General features: G+C 37.0%; 1 protein-coding gene across 3 annotated transcripts in view; it reads right to left on the bottom strand.

Moving 5' to 3' along the window:
* The window catches only part of LOC307162534 (oxysterol-binding protein-related protein 7-like), a 272,901-nt gene that overhangs the window by 249,843 nt on the left and 6,699 nt on the right, over positions 1-16,359 (bottom strand). The gene's annotated exons all lie outside the window — the stretch shown is intronic.

Genomic DNA, 16,359 nt, shown 5'->3' with positions numbered 1-16,359 from the left:
TATTATTATTATTTTGTCAACCTTTCGGGCACTTTTGGGGCCCTTAACATGCTCGAAAACTCTTGAAATTTTGCACACAGGTCAGAACCCGCGGCCATCAGGGCCGGGCTGAAGCTGGTACCCGGGCGTGGCAGGGGGCCTCGACAGCGCCCCCTGGAACGGGATCCGAACACTTGTCCATAAATCAGACACGCTTGCATGTAATAATATGAAACTCGGTACACATATAGACCTCATCGGGCCGAACAACTTTCGTGCTCTAAGTTTTACGCCAGACCAACAGGAAGTCGGCTATTATGGGTTGTTTGGAAACGCATGCTGTGGAATTTGATGTACTCCTCCTAGGAAATTCATCCATTCGCCTCCAAACTCGGTCGGCATGAAGTCAAGACATTGAGGATGCTAAATTGCAGAAGGATTTTTGATATCTCGAACGGTTTGGCCGTGGTGAGGAAACGAATTTATGGCGAGAAAAGATAAACACGAAGCGTTATAACTTCTGCATACATTAACTGATCTTGATGAAACTTCACCAGTGTGTTCGTGGTAAGAGGCCGATCAGATGGATGTAACTATTGTGAGTCAAAGTTATAGCACCACCAACTGGCAGCAGGAAGTGTGTCACTTTCAAAATGCCTTTGACAAAAGTGGGGGGAGTTAGTTGTATATACAGTAACAAAAATCAGTACGTACATTGGTCTCATCAAGCCGGACAACTTTCTAATTTAAAGTAATTTGCTCCAACCAACAGGAAGTCAGATATTTAGGTCTGAATGTGGATTTTTGGGATATTTCAGACTCTGAGTTTTTAGCTACTCCTCCTAACTGGTTTATTTTTTTCACACCAAACTTTTTCAACACGATGAAAATACATTAAAGATGCTAAATTGTGAACGGATATTAAATATTTCAAACAGTTTTGATATAGTGAGGGATTAAAGTAATGTACAAAAAGGAAACGCTAAAAGCCTCATCTTCTAAAAATGTAATTATACACCATTTATTTCTATATAAAAGTATACAAATATCACAACTAAACCCATTTTATTCTTTTTTTTTTTAAATTTAAGAATTACTTATACGTTTAAAAATAGCAACTGTACTCTTTAGTCCCATAAAAGTCAAGTCATACATAGGGCTATACTGCCCTCTTGTGTTCAAAATCAGGTAGGCCTATTGTATCTATATAAAAATATACTAGGTATGTGACGGTGAGAATATTTTACCACCGGTTAATCAAGGGGTTAATCAACGTTAATCAATGTTGTGGAATATTTTGAGTGTATCATAAAATCAGAATAAAGACAAGTAATATTTTCTGTCTTCTATATATATATATATATATATATATATATATATATATATATATATATATATATATATATATGTGTATATGTATGTATGTATGTATGTGTATATAATATATATATATATATAAATATAGCTGCGAGCAGCGATGAAGGGCCCAAGCCGGCGGCACCGCCACCCAGGTGCCTTTAGGTAACTAAAGGCACCGGGGTTGCGGTGCCACCGGCTTGGGCCCGTAATCGCTGCTCGCAGCTATATTTATTATTATTATTATTAGGGCCCAAGCCCTGAAAGGGCGAAGGCCCTATTGTTTTCGGTAGGATTATCAGGGCCCAAGCCCTGAAAGGGCGAAGGCCCTATTGTTTTCGTAAGGATTTTTTTTTTTTTTTTTTTTTTTTTTTTCTTCATTATTTTTTTTTTTTGCCTTTTTGCCACTTTTGGGGCCCTTAACATGCTCAAAAACTCTTGAAACTTTGCACACAGGTCAGAACCCGCGGCCATCAGGGCCGGACTGAAGCTGGTACCTGGGCGTGGCAGGGGGGCTCGACAGCGCCCCCTGGAATGGGGTCCGAAATCTTGGTCCATATATCAAACATGCTTGCATGTAATAATATTAAACTCAGTACACATATAGATCTCATCACGCCGCACAACTTTCGTGCTCTGAGTTTTACAAAAGCCCAACAGGAAGTCGGTTATTATACGTTGTTTGGAAAACGCATACAATGGAATGTGAAATACTCCTCCTAGGGATTTCATCCGATCGCCAACAAACTCGGTGAGAATAAAGTCAAGACATTGAGGATGAATTCTTGCGAACGGATTTTTGATATCTCGAACGGTTTGGCCGTGGCGAGGAAACGAATTTATGGCGAATAATGGGACACAGGAAGTGTGTTATAACTTCTGCATACATTAACTGATCTTGATGAAACTTTCGCAGTGTGTTTGTTGTAAGAGGCCGATCACATGGATGTGACCTTTGTGAGTCAAAGTTATAGCGCCACCAACTGGCAGCAGGAAGCAAAATGCTTTGAAGTCACCCTCTTAATTTGACCCGATTTGCTTCAAACTTCATGTGTATAATGTAAACACACGGCAGATGTAGACCTGTGAAAGGATTATTGATATCTTAGATACTGTTGCCGTGGCAACGCATCAAATTTTAATATTCTTTTCGGATGCGTTTGAGACTCTTAACATGCTTGAAATTGGATGAAACTCGACAGACACATAACACTTATTAGCCAGTAGACATGTGAAAAGTTTCAGAAACGGGCGTGGCAGGGGGGCTCAACAGCGCCCTCTTGAACAGGGTCTGAAAACTTGGTCCATATATCAAACACGCTTGCATGAATTAATATGAAACTCGGTACACATATAGATTTCATGGGGCCGAACAACTTTCCCTCTGTCAAGTTTCACGCCAGCCCAACAGGAAGTCGGCTATTATGGGTTGTTTGGAAAACGCTTGCTGTGGAATGTGATGTACTCCTCCTAGAGAATTCATTTAATCACCTCCAAACTCAGTCAGCATGAAGTAAAGACATTGAGGATGCTAAACTGCGGACGGATTTTTGATATCTCGAACGGTTTGGCCGTGGCGAGGAATCGAATTTATGGCGAGAAAAGAGAAACACGAAGTGGAATAACTTCTGCATACATTAACTGATCTTGATGAAACTTCAGCAGTGTGTTCGTGGTAAGAGGCCGATCAGATGTATGTAGCTATTGTGATTCAAAGTTATAGCGCCACTAACTGGCAGCAGGAAGTGTGTCACTTTCAACATGCTTTTGACAAAAGTGGGGGGGTTAGTTTTAACTACAGTAAAAAAAACTCAGTTCATATATTGATCTCATCGACCCGGACAACTTTCTAATTTAAAGTCATTAGCTCTGACCATCAGGAAGTCAGATATTTTGGTCTGAATGTGGATTTTTTTGCAAAATCAGCCTCTGAATTTTTAGCCACCTTTATCTAAGTGGTTTATTTTATTCCCACCAAACTTTTTCAACATGATAAAAATATATTAATGATGCTAAATTGTGAACGGATAATAAATATCTCAAACGGTTTTGCTATGGCGAGGGATTAAAGTATTGTCTAAAAAGGAAACACTAAAAGGTTCATATATTCTAAAAATTTAATTATAAACCATTTATTACTATATAAAAGTATACAAATATCAGAACTTAACTCATTTTATTCTTTTTTTTTCAATTTAAGAATGAAGTTTAAGTTTAAAAACTGCCAGAATGGTTGTTTAGTCTAAACAATAAATAAATAAAGTCAAACATAGTGCTATACTGCCCTCTTGTGTTCAAAATCAGGTAGGCCTATTATATCTATATAAAAATATACTAGGTATGTGACGGTAAGAATATTTTACCACCGGTTAACTGACGTGTGACACCGCTGGGGGCTTTTTAATCGCTAATTTAAAAACGAAAGTAAAATATGTTCGTCCGCACGGACATTGATAATGGTGCGGAGCAGAGCGAGCATTTTCAATAAATTCCTATGGAAGGAGGAATAACCTAAAAAACGTTGACTCTGTTCTGCTCGTTCCTCGCTGAGGACGCGCACCATTATGAATGCCTGTTCAGCCGTGAGCATTTTAGTTTCATTTTCGGGGAGGATTGCTTGAATGTATTTAAAAAAAGCACAATGTTGTGTTTTATTGCTACTGTACAAAAATATAAGTTAAAGGAGAAGTTCACTTTTAAAATGAAAATTCTGTCATCATATACTCACCCTCATGTTGTTTCAAAGCTGTATGAATTTCTTTCTTCTGCTGAACAGAAAGGAAGATATTTAGAAGAATATCAGTAACCAGACAGTTTTTGGGTCCCATTGACTTCCATAGTAGGAAAAAAATATACTATGGAAGTCATTGGGACCCAAAAACTGTCTGGTTACTGATATTCTTCTAAATATCTTCCTTTCTGTTCAGCATAAGAAAGAAATTCATACAGCTTTGAAACAACATGAGGGTGAGTATATGATGACAGAATTTTCATTTTAAAAGTGAACTTCTCCTTTAACACTTTGCAGTTTGAATGATGTTCTGAACAAAATGACAGAGTATGTTTTTATGTGTCCACTGTTTAATCGCGCCCTCGTTTTAGAGATTCCCAAGTTATTTTTTCATTTAAGTTTTTTCATTGTTCTAATCAGGTCAGGCAAGTAAAACTATCTGTGTCTTATCCATTACATTTTTATATAATATATATACACTACTGTTCAAAAATTTGGGGTCAGTAAGATTTTTAAGCGAGGTTTCTTCTGCTCACCAAGGCTGCATTTATTTGATTAAAAATACAAACAAAAACAGTAATATTGTAAAATAGTATTCCAATTTAAAACAGCTGCTTTCTATTTTAATATATTTTAAACTGTTATTTATTCCTGTGATCAAAGCTGAGTTTTCAGCATCATTACTCCAGTCGTCACTGTCACATGATCCTTCAGAAATTATTCTAATATGATGATTGATGCTCAAGAAACATTCATTATTATTTTAAATGTCGAAAACAGTTGTGTACAGTCTTTGATGAATAGAAAGTTCAAAAGAACAGCATTTATCTGAAATCTAAAGCTTTTGTAACATTAAACACTACCGTTCAGAAGTTTGGGGTCAGTAATAATTTTAATTTTATTTTTGGGGGAAAGAAATAAAATAAATCAATACTTTTATTAATCGAGAATGAGTTAAACTGATCAAAAGTTACAGTACAGACATTTAAAATGTTAAAAAAAATTATATTTGAAATAAATGCTGTTCTTTTGAACTTTACATTCATCAACGCATTTTGAAAAAAAATCTGTACACAACTGTTTTCAACATTGAAAATAATAATTAATATTTATTGACCATCAATCATCATATTAGAATGATTTCTGAAGGATCATGTGACACTGAAGATGGGAGTAATGATGCTGAAAACTCAGCTTTGATCACATAAATTAATTACAGTGTAAAATATTTTAAAATAGAAAACAGCTGTTTTAAATTGGAATAATATTTCACAATATTACTGTTTTTGTTTGTATTTTTAATCAAATAAATGCAGCCTTGGTGAGCAGAAGAGACTTCTCCTAAAAACATTAAAAATCTTCCTGACCCCAAACTTTTGAACGGTATATATATATATATATATATATAAAAATAAATATAGCTGCGAGCAGCGATGGAGGGCCAAAGCTGGCGGTACCGCCACCCCGGTGCCTTTAGGTAACTAAAGGCACCGGGGTTGCGGTGCCACCGGCTTGGGCCCATAATCGCTGCTCGCAGCTATATTTATTATTATTATTATTATTATTTTGTCAACCTTTCGGGCACTTTTGGGGCCCTTAACATGCTCGAAAACTCTTGAAACTTTGCACACAGGTCAGAACCCGCGGCCATCAGGGCCGGGCTGAAGCTGGTACCCGGGCGTGGCAGGGGGGCTCGACAGCGCCCCCTGGAACGGGATCCGAACACGTGTCCATAAATCAAACACGCTTGCATGTAATAATATGAAACTCGGTACACATATAGATCTCATCGGGCCGAACAACTTTCGTGCTCTAAGTTTTACGTCAGCCAAACAGGAAGTCGGCTATTTAGGGTTGTTTGGAAACGCATGCTGTGGAATTTAATGTACTCCTCCTAGAGAATTCATCCAATCCCCACCAAACTCGGTGTGCATGAAGTCAAGACATTGAGGATTCTAAATTGCGGACGGATTTTTGATATCTCGAACGGTTTGGCCGTGGCGAGGAAACTAATTTATGGCGAGAAAAGAGAAACACGAAGTGGTATAACTTCTGCATACATTAACTGATCTTGATGAAACCTCACCAGTGTGTTCGTGGTAAGAGGCCGATCAGATGGATGTAACTATTGTGAGTCAAAGTTATAGCGCCACCAACTGGCAGCAGGAAGTGTGTCACTTTCAAAATGCTTTTGACAAAAGTGGGGGGGTTAGTTTTACCCACAGTTACAAAAATCTGTACGTACATTGGTCTCATCGAGCCGGACAACTTTCTAATATACAGTTATTAGCTTCGACCAATAGGAAGTCAGATATTTTGGTTTGAATGTGGATTTATTTGCAAATTCAGCCTCTGCTTTTTACCCACTCCTGCTAAGTGGTTTATTTTATTCACACCAAACTTTTTCAACATGATGAAAATACATTAAAGATGCTAAATTGTGAACGGATATTGAATATCTCAAACGGTTTTGATATGGCGAGGGATTAAAATAATGTCAAAAAAGGAATCAGAAAACATCTCATATCTTCTTAAAATGTAATTATACACCATTTGTTTTTATATAAAATTATACAAATATCAGAACTAAACCGAAACAGAACTAGTTTTGGGTTTATTCAGTTTTTTCAATTCAAGAATTATGTACAAGTTTAAAATCAGCCAGAATGCGCTATTTAGTAAAAAAAAAGTCATACATAGGGCTATACTGCCCTCTTGTGTTCAAAATCAGGTAGGCCCATTGTATATTGTATTTATATATAAATATATTAGCGATGTGACTGAGAATTTTTTCCCACTGGTTAATCGATGTGTGACACCGCGGCGGGGGCTTTTAAATCGCTAACTTAAAGGGATATTCCACTTTAAATTGAAAATTCTGTCATCATATGATCACCCTCATGTTGTTTCAGTCCTTTATGAATTTCTTTCTTCTGCTGAACAGAAAGGAAGATATTTAGAAGAATGTCAGTAACCAGACAGTTTCTGGTCTCATTGACTTCCATAGTATACATTTTTTCCTACTATGGAAGTCAATGGGATCAGAAACTGTCTGGTTACTGACATTCTTCTAAATATTTTCCTTTCTGTTCAGCAGAAGAAAGAAATTCATAAAGGATTAAAACAACATGAGGGTGAGTATATGATGACAGAATTTTCATTTTAAAGTGAAATACGGACGTCAAGTAGGAATGAACTAAAAAACATTCACTCTGTTCTGCTCGTTCCTCGCTGTAGACGCATTATTGCCCGTGCAGCCGTGAGCATTTTAGTTTCATTTAAAAAATAGCGCCATTTCGGGGGTGGGATTGCTTGAATGTTTTTTTACAAAAGCACAATGTTGTGTTTTATTGCGAGTGTACATAAATATAGGTAAACACATTGCAGTTTATATGATGTCCTGTATGAACAAAACGACAGAGTAGCCTATGTTTTTATGTTTCCACTGTTCGATCGCGCCCACGCCTCACACACACACACACACACACACACACACAGTGCATTCCAGCATTGCAATCTTGACATCGCAGCCGGTTCATTACAGCCGTAATAAAATATAATAATAAATATAAATAGTCAACCTATTTGCAGCAAATGATAGTAGATTTTAGATCAATATATTTGTTTTCCTTACAATTTTAATTAACACTAACTTTATTCTCATCTGAATTATAAATAATTTATTTCTGTATAAAATAATACTACCATTAAAAAATACATTTGATTGTCTTTTTTAATCAATGGAGAATGTGTGACTTAAAAATAAACAGATTAGTGCTCGGTTTGAGGACAAGAAATGAAAACCAATGCGATATGATGAATGTCCAAAAACGTTCGCTCTTCTCTGCCCGTTCCTCGCCTCGCCATATATATATATATATATTTTTTTTTTATTTTTTATTTTTTTTATTTTTTGTTACATATAAATAATGTATATATATATATTTTTTTTTTGTTACATTTTTATATATATATATATATATATATATATATATATATATATATATATATATATATATATATATATATATATATATATATATATATATATATATATATATATATATATTTTTTTTTTTTTTTTTTTTTTTTTTGTTACATATAAATAATGTATATATATATATATTTTTTTTTTGTTACATTTTTATATATATATATATATATATATATATATATATATATATATATATATATATATATATATATATATATATATATATATATATATATATATATATATATCGCAGCTATATATATATAGCTGCGAGCAGCGATGGAGGGCCCAAGCCGGTGACACCGCCACCCCGGTGGCTTTTTTTTTTTTTTTTTTGTTACATTTTTATATATAATACCGGCTTGGGCCCGCAATCGCTGCTCGCAGCTATATTTATTATTATTATTATTATTATTATTATTTTGTCAAACTTTCGGGCACTTTTGGGGCCCTTAACATGCTCGAAAACTCTTGAAACTTTGCACACAGGTCAGAACCCGCGGCCGTCAGGGCTGGGCTGAAGCTGGTACCCGGGCGTGGCAGGGGGCCTCGACAGCGCCCCCTGGAACGGGATCCGAACACTTGTCCAGAAATCAGACACGCTTGCATGTAATAATATGAAACTCGGTACACATATAGACCTCATCGGGCCGAACAACTTTCGTGCTCTAAGTTTTACGCCAGACCAACAGGAAGTCGGCTATTATAGGTTGTTTGGAAACGCATGCTGTGGAATTTGATGTACTCCTCCTAGGAAATTCATCCATTCGCCTCCAAACTCGGTCGGCATGAAGTCAAGACATTGAGGATGCTAAATTGCGGAAGGATTTTTGATATCTCGAACGGTTTGGCCGTGGCAAGGAAACAAATTTATGGCGAATAATTCAAACAGGAAGTGTGTTATAACTTCTGCATACATTAACTGATCTTGATGAAACTTCAGCAGTGTGTTAGTTGTAAGAGGCCGATCACATGGATGTGACATTTGTGAGTCAAAGTTATAGCGCCACCAACTGGCAACAGGAAGTGTGTCACTTTCAAAATGCTTTGAAATCACCCTCTTATTTTTACCCGATTTGCTTCAAACTTTATGTGTATAATGTAAACACACGGCAGATGTAGACCTGTGAAAGGATTATTGATATCTTAGATACTGTTGCCGTGGCAACGCATCAAACTTTAATATTCTTTTCGGATGCTTTTGAGACTCTTCACATGCTTGAAAATGCATGAAACTCGACAGACACATCACATTTATTATCCAGTAGACATGTGCAAAGTTTCAGAAACGGGCGTGGTGAAATGGCTCAGTAGCGCCACCTTTAGTCAAAAGTGGGGGGGTTAGTTTTATCAACAGCAACAAAACTTGGTATGTGTATTGTTCTCATCAAGACGGACAACTTTCTAATTTACAGTAACTAGCTCGGACCAAGAGGAAGACCGATATTTTGGTTTGAATGTGGATTTTCTGGAGAATTTTCTCTCCCTCTCTCTGTCTCTCTGTGTGTGTGAGGGGAGGGGGGGATTTGACTATTGCTTTTATATTGTTAATCAAGGTTTCAGGGGCTTTTGGGGTCCTTAACGTGCTCAAAAACTCTTGAAACTTTGCACACAAGTCAGAACCCCCTGGCATCAGGGCCGGGCTGAAGCTGGTACCCGGGCGTGGCAGGGGGGCTCAACAGCGCCCCCTTAAACTGGGTCTGAAAACTTGGTCCATAGATCAAACACGCTTGCATGAATTAATATGAAACTCGGTACACATATAGATCTCATCGGGCCGAACAACTTTTCCCCGGTCAAGTTTTACGCCAGCCCAACAGGAAGTCGGCTATTATGGGTTGTTTGGAAAACGCTTGCTGTGGAATGCGAAGTACTCCTCCTAGAGAATTCATCCAATCCCCACCAAACTCGGTGTGCATGAAGTCAAGTCATTGAGGATGCTAAATTGCGGAAGGATTTTTGATATCTCGAACGGTTTGGCCGTGGCGAGGAAACGAATTTATGGCGAGAAAAGAGAAACACGAAGCGGTATAACTTCTGCATACATTAACTGATCTTGATGAAACTTCACCAGTGTGTTCGTGGTAAGAGGCCGATCAGATGGATGTAACTATTGTGAGTCAAAGTTATAGCACCACCAACTGGCAGCAGGAAGTGTGTCACTTTCAAAATGCCTTTGACAAAAGTGGGGGGGGTTAGTTGTATACAGTAACAAAAATCAGTACGTACATTGGTCTCATCGAGCCGGACAACTTTCTAATTTAAAGTAATTTGCTCCGACCAACAGGAAGTCAGATATTTAGGTCTGAATGTGGATTTTTGGGATATTTCAGACTCTGAGTTTTTAGCTACTCCTCCTAACTGGTTTATTTTTTTCACACCAAACGTTTTCAACACGATGAAAATACATTAAAGATGCTAAATTGTGAACGGATATTAAATATTTCAAACAGTTTTGATATAGTGAGGGATTAAAGTAATGTACAAAAAGGAAACGCTAAAAGCCTCATCTTCTAAAAATGTAATTATACACCATTTATTTCTATATAAAAGTATACAAATATCACAACTAAACCCATTTTATTCTTTTTTTTTTTCAATTTAAGAATTACTTTTAAAAATAGCAATTGTACTCTTTAGTCCCATAAAAGTCAAGTCATACGTAGGACTATACTTCCCTCTTGTGTTCAAAATCAGGTAGGCCTATTGTATCTATATAAAAATATACTAGGTATGTGACGGTGAGAATATTTTACCACCGGTTAATCAACGGGTTAATCAACGTTAATCAATGTTGTGGAATATTTTGAGTGTATCATAAAATCAGAATAAAGTAAGACAAGTAATATTTTCTGTCTTCTAATATATATATATATATATATATATATAAAAATATAGCTGCGAGCAGCGATGAAGGGCCAAAGCCGGCGGCACCGCCACCCCGGTGCCTTTAGGTGGCGGTGCCACCGGCTTGGGCCCGTAATCGCTGCTCGCAGCTATATTTATTCTTATTTTTCTGTCAAACTTTCGGGCACTTTTGGGGCACTTGACATGCTCAAAAACTCTTGAAACTTTGCACACGGGTCAGAAACTGCGGCCATCAAGGCCGGGCTGAAGCTGGTACCCGGGCGTGGCAGGGGGGCTCAACAGCGCCCCCTTGAACGGGGTCCGAAAACTTGGTCCATAAATCAGACACGCTTCCATGTAATAATATGAAACTCTGTACACATACAGATCTCATCGGGCCGAACAACTTTCGTACTTTTACTTTTTACGCCAGCCCAACAGGAAGTCGGCTATTGTGGGTTGTTTGTAAATGCATGCTGTGTAATTTGATGTACTCCTCCTAGGGAATTCCCCCATTCGCCTCCAAACTCGGTCAGCATGAATTCAAGACATTGAGGATGCTAAATTGCGGACAGATTTTTGATATCTCGAACGATTTGGCCGTGGCAAGGAAACGAATTTGAAACTCTTGAAACTTTGCACACAGATCAGAACCCATGGCCATCAGGGCCGGGCTGAAGCTGGTAATCGGGCGTGGCAGGGGGGCTCAACAGCGACCCTTTGAACGGGGTCCGAAAACTTGGTCCATAAATCAAACACGCTTTCATGTAATAATATGAAACTCGGTACACATATAGATATCATCGGGCCGAACAACTTTCATGCTCTAAGTTTTACGCCAGCCCAAAAGGAAGTCGGCTATTAAGGGTTGTTTGGAAACGCATGCTCAGGAATTTGAAACACTTCTCCTAGGGAATTCATCCAATCGCCTCCAAACTCGGTGTGCATGAAGTCAAGGCATTGAGGATGAAAAATTGTCAGGGGATTTTTGATATCTCGAACGGTTTGGCCGTGGTGAGGCAACGAATTTATGGCGAGAAAAGAGAAACACGAAGTGTTATAACTTCTGCATACGTTAACTGATCATGATGAAACTTCAGCAGTGTGTTCGTGGTAAGAGGCCGATCAGATGGATGTAACTATTGTGAGTCAAAGTTATAGCGCCACCAACTGGCAGCAGGAAGTGTGTCACTTTCAAAATGCTTTTGACAAAAGTGGGGGGGGGGTTAGTTTTACGTACAGTTACAAAAATCAGTACGCACATTGGGCTCATCGAGCTGGACAACTTTCTAATTTACAGTCATTAGCTCCGACCAACAGGAAGTCAGATATTTTGGTTTGAATGTCGATTTTTTTGCAAAATCAGTCTCTGCATTTTTACCCACTCCTCTTAAGTGGTTTATTTTATTCCCACCAAACTTTTTCAACATGATGAAAATACATTAAAGATGCTAAATTGTAAATATCTCAAACAAAAGGAAACACTCAAAGCCTAAATATCCTCAAAAAATGTAATTATACACCATTTATTTCTATACAAAATTATACAAATATCAGAACTAAACCCATTTTATTCTTTTTCAATTTAAGAATTGTTTAAGTTTAAAAATAGCTAGAATGTTTGTTTAGTCCAAAAAATAAATGAATCATGTCATTCATAGTGCTATACTGCCCTCTTGTGTTCAAAATCAGGTAGTCCTATAGTATTTATATGTAAATATATTAGGGAGGTGACTGTGGGAATATTTCCCCACTGGTTAATCGACGTGTGACAGTGCTGAGGGCTTTTAAATCGCTAACTTAAAAGCGAAAGTAAAATACGGACGTCCGCACAGACATTGATAATGGTGCAGAGTAGAGCGAGCGTTTTCAATGTATTCCTATGGATGTAGGAATGAACTAAAACATTTTATGTATGTTTTTATGTGTCCACTGTTCAATCGCGCCCGGGCCACACACACATTCCAGCATTGCAATCTTGACATCACAGCCTGGTCATTATAGCCCTAATAAAATATAATAATAAATTAGTCAACCTAACATATAAAAATTACACTGCTCTGTTTAAAGAGTCAGTAGTACAATTTGTATCATTCATGGTAAGCACCGTTTCCAAGCACATTTTTTGCGCGTGAAGAGGATGATTTTTTTTCGTCGATATTGGAACACGAGTGAAGTACAAAGCCTATAATAAAGAATAGTTTAGCATCCAAATACATCACAAATGTTGAAACATTTTGATTCTAATGAGAGGGTTACGTGAGCCCAACACTGCTTACATTCGTTTTTATTTTTACATTAAATTTAAAGGATTTGTTGTGGAAAATTTAGTGTATCATAAAATCAGAATAAGGTAAGACAAGTAATATTTTCTGTATTTTATATATATATATATATATATATATATATATATATATATATATATATATATATATATATATATATATATATATATATATATATATATATATATATATATATATATATATAAAATATATTTATATAAAATAATAATAAATATAGCTGCGAGCAGCGATGAAGGGCCAAAGCCGGCGGCACCGCCACCCTGGTGCCTTTAGGTAACTAAAGGCACCGGGGTTGCGGTGCCACTGGCTTGGGCCCGTAATCGCTGCTCGCAGCTATATTTTGCTTTGTTCTTGTTTTTAATAACTAAAATAAAACAAAACAAAAAAATGATCGTGAAATAAGATTTGTCATATCGCCCAATCCTAGTCCACACTGGACGAGAAACATCATGACAAGTCTTTAAAATTGTTTAAACATTGATTTCTATGAGTGTACTCACAACCGGCGGCACAACTCGTAGGCTGTTTAAAATCCCGTTGCGCTAACATTAACAAAGGTTTAGAAAAATGTATGCCTAGGTTGGAGGATTGTGTTTTGTGCATTTTCAGTAATAAGTTTTTGTGGCTTTAATAAAGTTTATGCTTCATAGAGAGAAATAGAATATAGATTGCTCTTTCTGTTCACATTGTATTTTCACCTACCTACCTTTCTCTAACACCTATACAAACTGATTGACCCCAATTTTTTTCATTCTTTCACTTCATTTCAGAAGTAAACTTTTGCCTGTTTAGTGATTATATTCACTGTTTTGGACTGAATCACATTCTGGGACCTATTATGCAAAATTCACTTTTGTATGGTGTTTGGACATAAATGTGTGTTGGCAGTGTGTGTACACAACCACCCTACAGTGATAAAAATCCACTCACTCCTTTTTTTTTAATCTCCATAAATCAAAAGCAGTCTCTCCAAATGACCCGTTTTCAGAATGTGGCTTTAGTGACATCACTAAAGCCACAGGCCCCGCCCCCGAGTGTTGACTGACATACCGTTATAACTTAGACCCGCCCTGATCGAGTTCACTGTGAGTTGTACACATCAGCCATTGCTGCAGCAATGCACTCACGAGAAGCGTCGAAGCATCTCCCAAGCATTGAAGGTGTTGTAGCTGGATGTATTCATTCACATAGCTCTCTCTATTTACTCTTGAAATCTGCCAGCCACTGAAGACGAGGTGGATTCATTTTGTTTTCAAAGAAAATGCTCCCTCAACTCTACAGAAATTTATGTAAGTTACTCTTATACTGTTTACTCAGCTCTAACAGTGATTTTCTGAAGAAAAACTGATGCTTCATCTTTTGTGTGACATACAGTAAACTTTATTAAACTCATCAGTATATTTTGTGTCATCATTCAGACAATTAGATCGTCAGACGGAGTCCTACAGCAGGCTTGCATTAATAGTGTATACAAGCAATGCCAAATAGGTTATAATCGTAATTAAACTAAACTATACCTTTTCCAACTCCATACAGCATATATTCTCTGACTCTGTAGGCATTTTTATGGTCGAAATGAACACCATTACTGTGACTGTCTGTTTTATTATTATCAACCCTGTTCAAGCTCTGATCGCGGGATTCGCGGCTGCTTAGGCTCCGCCCCCTGTGACGTGAACCAGCAGCTCATTAGTATTTAAAGGAGAAGCACTAAAACAGTGCGTTTTTCACAGACCCAAAAAATGATGGATTTAAACATGCTGTAAATAAAATTCTGTTGGGTATTTTGAGCTAAAACTTCACATACACACTCTGGGGACATCAGAGAATTATTTTACATCTTGTGAAAAGGGGCATAATAGGTCCCCTTTAAGAACTCAAGTACAGAATGTCCAGTATGCCTTCGAGATGTCCGGTGTGTGACCAGTTAACAACACACCGCTGGAGCATTTCCGGTACAATGGTGAGGATACAAAAGGCCACTTTTTCAGCCCATTCCCACTCCCTGGTGTCTGATAAATGTTTTATATCAAAGACATTTGCACGCCATTATACAGATCCCAAAAGTGGATTTTGGCATCAAACACCATATTGCTTTCATTAAGAAACATTTGCAAAGGGCAGGGGAATTTTATCATCATGGAATTATATACTGGGGTATAGTTTTATCATCAACAAGGTTTTGAGCACAATTTTCTTTTTTTTCTTTTTTTTTTAATAGATGTCAATGGAGGTGAAGTTTTGAGACTTTTGTGAGGAAATGGCTGATTACTTTAAGAATTGGCAGCCTGTCTGTTAATCTTCAACGTGTGTACCATTAAACATTATTTTAGAGTGAGCTATATTTGGAAAATACACAAAAAAAAATGCGGTTTTATAGAAGAAGTCACAGAATTTTGCAACAGATAGGATTCAGTTTATGGTATTAGGCTTTCATGTTATCTGCAAACAATGATTGTCAAAACTAAAAGCAGAATCAGATTTTATAATAAATATATTTAAATCTTAGCTATGACTAATAATCTGGTTTATTTCTTATATTTTTGTTTTGGATAGTAAACATTTTGAATGTTTGGCTTAATTTAGTAGTCAAATTGGCTGGTGAGTGAAAAATCCAGCTTATCAAGCCTAATGTGTTATGCATATGCAAATCATCCCAAATTTCCATGCAAGACATTCAGTAAAAAGAAGCACTATGCAGAAAGCAAATACTTGAAGCTCAAAATAATCAAAATAATGTTTCAATGTTTTATATTGAGTGTGTGATGAATCCGTGTCTCATTCGTTCAGTCGTTTTTCGATTTAATATTGAAAGTAGAAAAATTAGAAAACGGCTCCTATTCGTTTTTTCGTTTTTTTTTTTTTTGTTTTTTTTTAAAACGAAAAACAAGAATTCAGCTTTAGTTTTCATTTTTCATTCTGAGGTAGCAAAATTAATAAACAGCTGGAATATTCGATTTCTACACGTGGGCGGGAATGAAACGCCCCTTACCTCTGATTTGTCAGCCGAAGATCAAACTGTCCCTGTCCAACTTTTTCATGTTTTCCATCAACGAGACTAATGAATGGCCCGACACAACCCGTACTGGGGAATAGACTAGACAGGGCTTTCTTCTTTGTAGACCAGAGTTCAAGTGCCAGGGGGT

Source organism: Squalius cephalus (assembly GCF_949319135.1).
Source record: "Squalius cephalus genome assembly, chromosome: 8".
NCBI classification, from domain to species: Eukaryota; Metazoa; Chordata; class Actinopteri; order Cypriniformes; family Leuciscidae; genus Squalius; species Squalius cephalus.
This window is presented reverse-complemented; position numbering and strand designations above follow the sequence as displayed.